The sequence below is a fragment of the Gavia stellata genome, chromosome 1 (genome assembly GCF_030936135.1).
Source record: "Gavia stellata isolate bGavSte3 chromosome 1, bGavSte3.hap2, whole genome shotgun sequence".
NCBI classification, from domain to species: domain Eukaryota; kingdom Metazoa; phylum Chordata; class Aves; order Gaviiformes; family Gaviidae; genus Gavia; species Gavia stellata.
Window position 1 is genome coordinate 3310388 of NC_082594.1, and position 10125 is coordinate 3320512.

Genomic DNA, 10125 nt, shown 5'->3' on the forward strand with positions numbered 1-10125 from the left:
GCTTCTCCCTAACCCGTGGGAAAAGATAGACATCTGCGGTGAAGTCTGAATCACTCGCTGAAGGTTTCTCCCGTGACCACAGAGAGAACCTGGAGCAGCCACAGTCCTGACCAAGGAGGTCTCATCTCATTTAGAGGTGATGAATCCAGGCCTGGGGTTCTTGTGCTGTGACTGCTAAATAAGAGGGTCAGGTCCTCCTAGTTGGCCCCAAGGCTCCTACAAACTGATGTGACTTCGTATGATTGAAAGTCATTTATCAGTTTAGTGTCTTGGCCTTCCCAGATGCTGCTGGGAACAAAAGAGAAAAATAGCCCCTGAAAACCTATGATTTGAACATGGACTGAGAGCATTTTATAGATGCCTCCTGACCCTGCCCTCCAGTAGTGACCAGAGCTTGAGGGCAGCTTCTTCCGTGGTGAAACTCTGGTTCTCCATCCAACCGGGAAACCTTTCCACAGGTGAAAAAGCATTTCCAATGCCTGGAAACTGGGTGACTTCTGGTGTGTAGTCACCTTTTACCAACCGGGTTAGAACTACTACAATGGCAAAAAACAGCATGGGACAACCCCCCTTCATGAATTGTATGGCCAACTACTACTTTTAACCTGATCTACTGCTCTGTCTGTTTTACTTGGTATCTGTTGTCTCACTGGTAATCTATCATATTACTGCTTTGAGGATAATCTCTTATTCTATTGCTTGCTGAGGTAGTTTGCTGATTTCAGGAGCAAGATACTGCTCTTCCTGTTTTTTAATGATGATCTACCACTTTTATAAATGATCTGCTGGATTTCCAGACATTCAGCAGCCCACCTAAAGCCGTGGCTTCCAGAGGACTGCTGGCCATCAGATGGACAGATACGCATGTGCTGTCAATCTGATATATCCAGGATGAGTTAGGCTAATGCTCAGTGGTGTAAATATTTCTTACATGAAGGTCCTGGCCAAGTTAAGACGCCATTTGGGGAAGTTCTGGCTGGCCTGTCACAGTGTGGGAGTTGAAGAATGAGAGATTAAGTGTTTCCCGTGGTCTTGTGGGACCACGCTCCCCGCTTGACCCACGTCCTCCAACATTTGGGTCTCCAAACCTTTGACTCTGTGATGACCAGCAGAGACCCTAGAAGCAGCCAGCCCAGACAGCAGCCTGGCTGACTGAGGACATGTGGAGGCCAACCATATGCTATGTCAGGGGGTGCAGGTCTGATTAATGTCAGAGTCCAAGTCCTGAAGGACGAGGAAAATACATTCACACAGCTCTTTGTAAATCATACTTAATTTTTCATCGGTAGACAGGGAGGCTACGGGGAGGGGGACTGGGAAACACAGAGGTTAAGTGACTTACCCCAAGCTGCAGAGCTGCACAGGATAGAGATTTCCAAACTTGCAGACCAGTCACTTGGTCACTGGGTCTCAATTTAATTAGCTAGTGTGTTTTTATTTAAGAATGACAGCGCATTACATTTCCTTGTACTTCATGGACCCCACCCCACTGTGTGCAGACACAGATCAAAGAGATGGCTCCTGCTCACTGGGTTGCTGCTAGAAATGGTTTCTTTTCATGCCTTAAATTTGAGAACATCAACAGTATCTAAAACATTCAGCAAATGATTTCTTTTCTACTTAAAAGCAGACTCCCTTCAAATAATTTCCTCTTTCTTTGGTGCAGGTTTCCGCACTCTGAAAGCTCCACGCAGAGCCCTCAGAAATAAATCAGATCCCAAATGTTCAGCCCCGTTGCTCCTTTTGCAGATCCGTGTTTTGCAAGCAGACCATTTTCATGTGCGAACAGCAGCCTGCTCGCAAACACTGGCAAAATAAAAGTCATTTCTGAAATCACTGGCCACCAAATCCCTGCCTAAGCTTGGAGTGATTAAAGCTGGGTTATCATAACAGCATGAAAGTACATGATGCCCTGTGTAATATCTTCATGGGTTCTGCTGCGACAGTGTCAGATCTGAGGGTAATTGCTGCCCAGTCTTGTTTTGGTCACCATTCCCTCTCTTCTGAGTTGGGAACACAGTTGGGTTGTTCTTCGTGACTTAAGGGAGCTTCTTTAGATTCAGTGAAAGCATGCTGAGAGGAAAATCAGGTCCATGACTAATAGTAATTCTCACTGAGCTCACACAGTACTTGGGCAACACTTACACCAGAGAGGAGACCAGACTAGCTGGTGGATGAGCTATTTATACCACAAGCACTCAACCTGATGGTTCCTTTCCAGCGTTGTGCTCTTCAACTTTCCTTTGTCTGCAGAAAGCAAGGGCTCTTTGGCAACCAAGCCCTTTCCCAGTAGACAGTTTGGAAGGGGCTGCTTCGTTTTGGGGCTCTTTAGTAGTATACATTATTGCATTGACCCTGTAGAGTCATAGAATCATAGAATCACAGAATCACAGAATGGTTTGGGTTGGAAGGAACCTTTAAAGGTCACCCAGTCCAACCCCCTGCCATGAGCAGGGACATCTCCAACTAGACCAGGTTGCTCAGAGCCCCGTCCAACCTGACCTGGAATGTTTCCAGGGATGGGGCATCGACCACCTCTCTGGGCAACCCGGGCCAGTCTTTCACCACACTCAGTGTAAATAATTTCTTCCTCCTACCTAATCTGAATCTCCCCTCTTCCAGTTTAAAACCATTACCACTTGTCCCACCGCTACAGGTCCTTTCTGCCTGTCTTCTCCTGCCTGCTGTGACTGTTAGTAAATGCTGAGTAGTGACGAGGCTGGGAGGCACAGGGCAGGCCAACAGCTGAGTGGCTTTGCAGATGGTCATTTTTGGGGTGCTGACTCATGTGTTCCCAAAAGAGGGGGTCTGTGGAGGAAAACCCCCAAGCGCTGGGAGGGATGGCTGGTTTGGGTCTCACTGCCTGACGGGAATAGATGGGAGGGAGATGACAGTCATGGGACATCATGTCCTTGCTCTCAAGATCTACATCCCAGCTGCCACTTGGTGCTTATTCGATAGGGTGGGAGCCAGGCAGAAGGGCCCCCCCAAACCCTTTCTTCTCCAGACTGTCCTTGCTATGCCATTAGCACAACCAGGGTGAAGAGCAAACCGGCCGGACACCCCAAAGGTCCATGTTACCCCCAAATCTGTGCAGTTATCCAAGGGTATGGCTCCACACTGTTGTTGGTTGGGGTCCTGCAAAGCGGTCGTGATGGATTTGGCGAAGGCGCAAGCCAGTCCGTGGGACGGCACGGTGCACACCCTCCCGTACGACGGCGAACGTCAGCCAGCTCTGCTCCCTCTGATTAAGGGGCATGATTTCACCTCCCATTACCTCATGCTTACCACAGGGTAAGAGCACGGATGTGGGCAATATGACACACTACAACTTCACGCCCGTGCCTCGGTGACTTGCTCCTGTGTCCGTACCCTTTGTATATTTATATTTCCCAACAGGAGCTGGCTAAACCACTGCTATGCCCATACGCATGCACACACATGCACATACACAGTGGAAGTTTTATAGGTTTGGCAGAAATGATCCTATGTGGCATGTTGCACAACCTCTACAAAAGGCAAGATCAGAGTTTTCCAAGCTGACTTAAACTATCCTGGATGTACCACGGAGGAAGGAAAGGCTGATTTGTATTTCAAAATGCAAGTGCTATGCTTCAGGGAAAAGCAAATTGATGCCTCAGATAAGGAGCATGGCATTAGTGTTTGGTTTTTTTCACTGGTGAGGCGCCTTTGTCCTGATATGAGTCCCAGATATTAGCACAAAGAATTACAGGGGGGGAAAAACGATGCTAATCCTGTGTATCAGCGGTGTCTAACCTGCCAAGCATAAATATTCATGTAATCACTTTGCAGTTACCTGGTAACCACAACAAAGCACACATAGAAAATGTAATTACAGGGGCTCCATAAACTCATCTTAAATTATCACCTATAGCCAGCCACATATTATTAGATATTAGATTCTCCCTTAGATCAGAATCTCATGTTCCTCGCATCTAATTTGAAATAACTATCTCCTTATTGGCAAGCGACGAAATCTAGATGGAGTCACGTAAATCCTACTTCACAGCTCCATTAAGGAAATGTGATTACAGATCTGGAAGCAGATGCAGATATTACTGGGGATGGCAGGAGCCTACAGGAAGCAGTCGATGGTTTCCAGGGGTCATTTGTAGGGGAACCCGTAGGAACAGAGTTTCTATTGTTATACATTTTAGAGTATGTGGGGCGGAGAGGGGGCGAGAGACCGGATTCCCATTTTTAAGTGCTTTGAGATTTTCAGAAGGAGTCAGGTTCCATTGTTGCGTTTAAAATATTCTCTAAGCTCGTTGGGAACAATATACATTTTCACCGCTTCTCCCTCTGCATCCTTCCCTCTCGTGATGAGGTTCACACTCTTCAATTGTCCAACAACTGCCGTTGATCTCTATTCCGTGCTGGAGGGGGTGGGATGAGATGAGGGAGAGATGTCATTTTATGCACTTATCCCAAGGAAAGCCAAAAGAGATGCAGGGGGATGTCCTAGGAGCACTCTGAACGCAACAGGCGGGAGAGCAGGTGCTTTTGCAGCCCTCTTGGCTGCATGCACCTGGCTCATTTTAGGGAGGACCATCTGTCAGATGCACCATGAAACGTCCTGGGTGAAGGGTCCGTTTTGCACAGCAGGACACAGTCGGGATGGCAACACGTGCAGCGTCCCTGGGGTGGATCAGTGTCCTTGGCATGGCTGATGAGGCGGTGAAAGAGCAGTAAGCGCTAATGCACGGGTGCACCAACCTTCTCCAGAAACGATCGGGTCTCCTCACCAAGCTGGATGAGTCTGGGGACAAAGACGCCCTTCTCCAAACCCCAAAAAGAAGGTGTTAAAGTCACAGGCAGCAGCTGGAAGGGGGGAGGGTGGGATTGGGGGCTCAGAGGACGGCAGATGCAAGAATACATCCTGCCGCACGCGCCCAGGAGCACGAGTAATTATTCCTACAGGGAAGACACATTATGGCAGAAGCTCGCACGGAATAAATATGGAAACATAGGGATGCATTTGCAAACACTTTTAGCCGAGAGAGTGAAATCAGGGACAGACACTGATCCCCAGTTCCCTGTAGGGACCAAGGGAGTGTTGACTTATGACAACGGTGGCTCTGGCGGGCTGAGTGATGGATCTGCCCCGACTGCCTGCCCGTTTTCTGCCCTTGGTTTTGTTGCTCCATCCCAAATTGCTTGCTCCTAAAGAGAGAAGGCAGCCAGAAAACAGGATCTCTCTCCTATGCATTTATCGGTGTGTTTAGGGTGGAAATTAGAAGTGAGTGAGAACTTGCTTTTCTGCTCTGGAAGGACAGTCTTTGATTTTGGTAGCTTCCACCCCCTGAAATCTGAACATGCAAACACACACAAAAACACACCAGGGAAAAAAAAAAATCTAACCCACCAAAAAAGACTGAGTTCAAGAAAACCACCCAATTTAATTTGAAATCCATCTTTTTAAGAGTATTTGATGTTTTCTTGCATGAAAACAGTGCTTGCCCCCATGAAAAATGGTGTGAAAAAAAGGTCAAAGCGTTCCATTCCGCAAAGGTGCAGATACACAGACGCTGGACATCGTCTCAATGTGCCTGCTCAGTTTTAACGTGGGATTGTGCTGAAGTCAGGACTTTGAGAGAAGTTTTAATTTCAGTGAAAACTACACTTCCTTTGGTTGTGAAAACAGAAGTTTTAACCAAAACTTTATGATTACTCTATTTATGATGCTGGGACCAAATTGTAATTGCAATTTGTGTATCAGAAATCCCCTTGAAATTTCAATTAAATTTGATATATCTGCTTTCCTTTCCTAAGAGAGCTTTTTCCGGGCCAGATTCTTCCATCTTTATTCATACATTAGTAAGTTGAGTCTTTCTTACTGAACGTTTTGTAGTCCGATCCTTTTCTTTCAAACTACTGCAGGTTTCCCCGAGAAAAAAAAGAAGACAAAACACATCCTAACAGCAGTAGCTCTTTTTCCATCGCTCTCCATCTGGTACGTGATCTGTGATCATACCTCCAGGTCATTATGCTTGTAATGTTTATTGGAAAAATCAATCTTTAACTTTAAGACTTTACACAGGAAATATTAAAGTAAATTAGGACCCTATACATCCATTTTCAAATTTCCTTTCGACCTCACAGTACCTACTTCTTTCATGAAAAGAAATCAAGATTATTATTTTTTTTCCAAGCTGTTCCATTTTTGCGTAACTGACAAAATTTCCTGGAAATACAATTTGCCCGGCTACCTTAGTTATTATCTCCAGCCCGTATTAGCAGCTAAGCGGTTGTTGACATTCCCTTTCAATATTGCTACTAAAACTCCATGAAGCTTACACAGAATTTATATACGAATGTCAACTCATTTTAAAAATATGTAATAGGAAAAGATCAGCCAGTGCCTTTCTGGCCACCTACATTTCAGAAGGTATTGGCTGGTATTAAAGTAGTGTATACACATATATTTTAAGAAACCACACATTTTCTGGGCCAGAATCCAAGGGCATATAAAGTAGTTTAGTCAGTTATGACTGGATGAGGAGCTAGATGGAAAACAGAGCATTCTCAGAGGATTTGGGTGCATGTGAATTTCTTTCCAAAATTAATGTGAGTGGGGGTCATTAATTTTACTTTTATTTTAGTGGACGAAATGTCGCTCTTCTGGATATTCTCAGGGTGTGACGTGAAGCCACATCTAGCGACGGCAGGACCCTCCGGCCCCCATCAATGCCTTCCAGCACTGAGGTTGAACACACCCCGCTATTCAAGCTGCTTCTGGGCTGGGACAGAAATACGGCGACAAACAAAAATAAAAAAAAATACATATTGCAGTGTGAGTTTTGGGTTTGAGGACAGATAGCTTGAGACAGATCAGAGCAGTAAAAGGAGAAAATGCAAAGGACCCATGCTCTGGGTTCCTGCACTCTCTCCGGGTCTGATCCTGCACTGCTCAAGTCCGTGAAACCTTTGCCACTGGCAGATATAGGAACAAGAAGAAATTTAAGCAATGTTGACTTCTCTCCCTTTGTTTTTGCACTTTTAAATTGGGAACGAGGCTTTTTGCAAATGCAGTCAGGGAATTGGATCTGTGTGTAACAACGGGGCTGTCTCCAGTGAAGAGCAAGATATTCTTGTTCTTTACCGTTGATATTTGCACCCTTTAATATCATTAGAGCTAACGTGTCCTTGAGGTTTCTCGTGGAACCGGCTCATCTTCGCTATCCCAAGAAAATGTTGTGTTTAAAACACAGCTAAAAGCTGTTCAAGGCTGTGTCTTTAATGATGCCAATGGGAAGATTGCATAACATCAAACTAAAGTTTAAAAGTAATCAGATCGCTCTTTAAAAAATAAAAAGAAAAAAAAGGCGACATTTCTCTTGCATTGTGGGACCACATCCATCAGCTGTAGATCCAGCTCCTTTTCATAACAGAGCACACAAGACACCATAATAAACAGTCAAAAACAAAACCACATGCTGCCATGAAATGAGACTGAATATCAAAACCTACGTGGGAGAGGCCAGATCCAGTGACGCCTCTTGGTGCTAACATGGCTCAGCCATCCACAGGGGTTGAGGGACCACCGCGGCTCACAAAGCCCCATGGATGCGGGGACGGATGCTGTGGGGATGGTAACAGCTGGCGTGGGAGCAGCAAGAGCCCCCCTGCACACAACCTCACTGCAGGCCACCCCAGACCAGGGATGGGATCCTGGGAGGTGCAACTACCAGAGCTCCCAGTTTTGCAAGGATGGCAAGTTTTTTGCTCCCCGGGAACTCTTCACACAGCTAGCATCAGATGTTAATTTTTAGTCGTGAGCTCTCTCTCTCTCAGATTGACTCTATCATTTATTTCCAAGCCCCTGGGCTATTGTAGGCTGGACTTCATTTGTTTTAAACTCCTCTGCTTGGGACCTATTGTTCTGCTTGTTCACGGCTCTGTAAGTCATTACCAACTCCATCCCTTCCCCCAGAAGGAGCGGCTGAGTCTTTTTTTTCTTCTTTTTGTAACTCAGAAAATTAGTTTTGTGGCTGCAAAAGAGAAAAGCCCTGGAATCTCTTACTTCTACCCCCCCAAAAAAGAGAAGAAAGGGAGGGAGATTATGTTACAACGCAGTGCACCAGAAAGTTTACTAATGACCTGCCTGCAACCAAATGGCTAAGCCACCAAACAGGACCAGAATTTGCAGCATGACTAGAGCCAGTCCAGGATGCTCAGATGCAGCTCAGGATTTCCCCAGCATGCCACACTATTCAGAGTGAAACTGTAGGTATAGGCAATTATGGAAGCAGCTGACAGCTGCAAAGAAGCCTGATCCAAACTTTCCCAGGGCTCCATGACGTCTGGATGACAAGTCCGCAGGTGACAAGTGGCGTGTCTTTAATCCCATCCTTCTTCTGCAGCTGTGGGTCATTTGTGTGCTCCATTGCTCAAACACATCCAGAGCTATAAATTTGCAGGCAAAGCGCTCCCAGGAACAGAGCCCGTCTCCTGGAACGACAACTGGAAATCACTGGTGAGGAAGAGAAAACACTTTGTGAAAGCGTCAAGCAGTAGGCTTTACCTGGAGAGTAACCACAGGCTGTGTAGGACCTGATTCAAAGAGGAAGAGAAAGAAGAAAAAAAAGACAACAGCATTTTCCTTTGGGGCATGACCTGCTAATTTAACATCTCTTCTTCCCCCCAGACATAGGCAGCCGTATCCTTACCACCTTTTGGGATCATCCATGCAAAGGACTCTCTGTAGACCACCCCTCTAGACAGTGGGGGACGTGGACATGGGGTAGACCTGGCAGATCTGACCATCAGACGGTCTCTGGGCAAGACCATAATTTCACCCTGTCATTCATGTATTAAGCTCCTTGCAGTACAATTTTGGCAATTCCACTTCTCTTCAGGGAAAGGAGAAAGTCCTGGGAGGCTGGGAAGTTTTCTTTCTGGTGGGGCAATATTCGGGTGGATCTGGGACCCATTTAACCTTAATCCACCCTTGGCTTAATGTCTCGAATTCCTTCTCCACGTAGGGGCTGCCACTCCATTCCGATTTCATTACGCTACCAGCATAGCTGCGAGGGCTCAGGGATGATATCGCCATCAAAGGCTGGAGGGTTTTAATGCCACGGCTTCCATGGAAACTTCTCGTGAGCTCAGCCACTCGCCTGCATTATTTCCAGCTGTGCTCACAACTTCATATAGAGAGGGTGCAGGAGGGACAGAAAAGTTTACGCCACTTTTCTTCTACATCTCGCAAAGAGAATGGGGAGTCCTGGGCACCGGAGAAAAAGGGAGATCCACTGCAGATCATCTGGAGATGGTGTCTACAGGGAACCAGGGTGCAGACAGAGGGATTGTCTTGGCATCAAAGAATTTCTAAGGAGGTAAATCACCTTCTGTCATTTCTTTTAAAATAGAGCATGAAAAAAGCATAATCCCCATTTCTCAGCTGGACACCAGGAGAAGAGTGATGGGCCGTAGCTCTTTCAACACAGGCCAAAGCCAACAGGCTCTTATGGACCTCCCTGATGCTTGAGAAGCACCTTGCCAGGGTGAGTCATGTTAAATGAGGTGGGCACCCGCGGTCTGCCCCTGCGTAAAGTCGATCTGCTTGGATCCTGGTTGTTGCATGCAGCTTGGCTGGGTGCCCAGGAGGAATCAGAGCATCCGTGGCTAACACATCTGATCCCCAGTGTGCTTTTGGCAGAGAGGCATAGAGAGAAGCTGGCTGGGCGAGGAGAAGGGAGAGGCAGTGATGCTCACCACTCCAGCTGTTTGCACACCAGGCGTAGGCTTGTCCCTCGAATTCCCAGCACTTTATTCCCCATCAAAAAATCTTTAAAGGCTGCAGAGTCTCAGGAGATCGGCAGCAGGATAAGAAAGAGCAAATATATATATATCATAGCTGACAGGTGGGAGGGGACAAAAAAGTGGCAAAGTCATGAAGTAGAAGCAATATCCCACTAAAAACAGTGTTTGAAATGAGGTGGAGATTTATGCATTTCAGGAGCTGCTGCCTCCATGGGTTGTACTGTCCTGCTTATATTTTTGGGCTTGAGAGCAAACAAGATGAAAACTTGACTTATGGTTTGCTTGCGCTTTTAAGAGGAGAAACTCAGCAGGCAATAATATATCTGGGACTTCTCAGGG